At 39.9% G+C, this 404-nt stretch overlaps 1 protein-coding gene across 4 annotated transcripts in view; it reads left to right on the top strand.

The window, feature by feature from the left end:
• Positions 1-404, top strand: part of LOC107710286 (UTP6 small subunit processome component) — a 7927-nt gene that overhangs the window by 3889 nt on the left and 3634 nt on the right. The window lies entirely within an intron of this gene.

Raw genomic sequence — 404 nt, 5'->3', positions numbered from 1 at the left:
GTAAGACCTTCGTTCATCTTCAGAACACAAATTAAGATATTTTTGATGAAATCCGAGAGCTTTCTGACCCTGCATAGACCGCAACGGAACTACACACGTTCAAGGCCCAGAAAGGTAGTAAGGACATCGTTAAAATAGTGATCAGTGGTTCAACAGTAATTTTATGAAGCTACTATAATACTTTTTGTGTGCAAAGAAAACAGAAATAACAAATTTATTCAACAATTCTTTTTTTCTGTGACAGCATCTGCCGCCATTCACGAGAGTACCACAACACGTGTGTGGTGCTGCTGACATAAAACAGGCATGCGCTGCGTGAGAGTTGTGGTACTCTCGTGAATGGGGGTGTGAAATTAAAGGGTTAGTTCACCCAAAAATGAAAATTAGCCCATAAATTACTCACC

This window comes from Sinocyclocheilus rhinocerous, unplaced genomic scaffold, assembly GCF_001515625.1.
Source record: "Sinocyclocheilus rhinocerous isolate Xijiao unplaced genomic scaffold, SAMN03320098_v1.1 scaffold567, whole genome shotgun sequence".
In the NCBI taxonomy this organism is placed as follows: domain Eukaryota; kingdom Metazoa; phylum Chordata; class Actinopteri; order Cypriniformes; family Cyprinidae; genus Sinocyclocheilus; species Sinocyclocheilus rhinocerous.
Note: the sequence above shows the minus strand (reverse complement) of the source record. Positions and strands in the feature narration are given on the sequence as shown.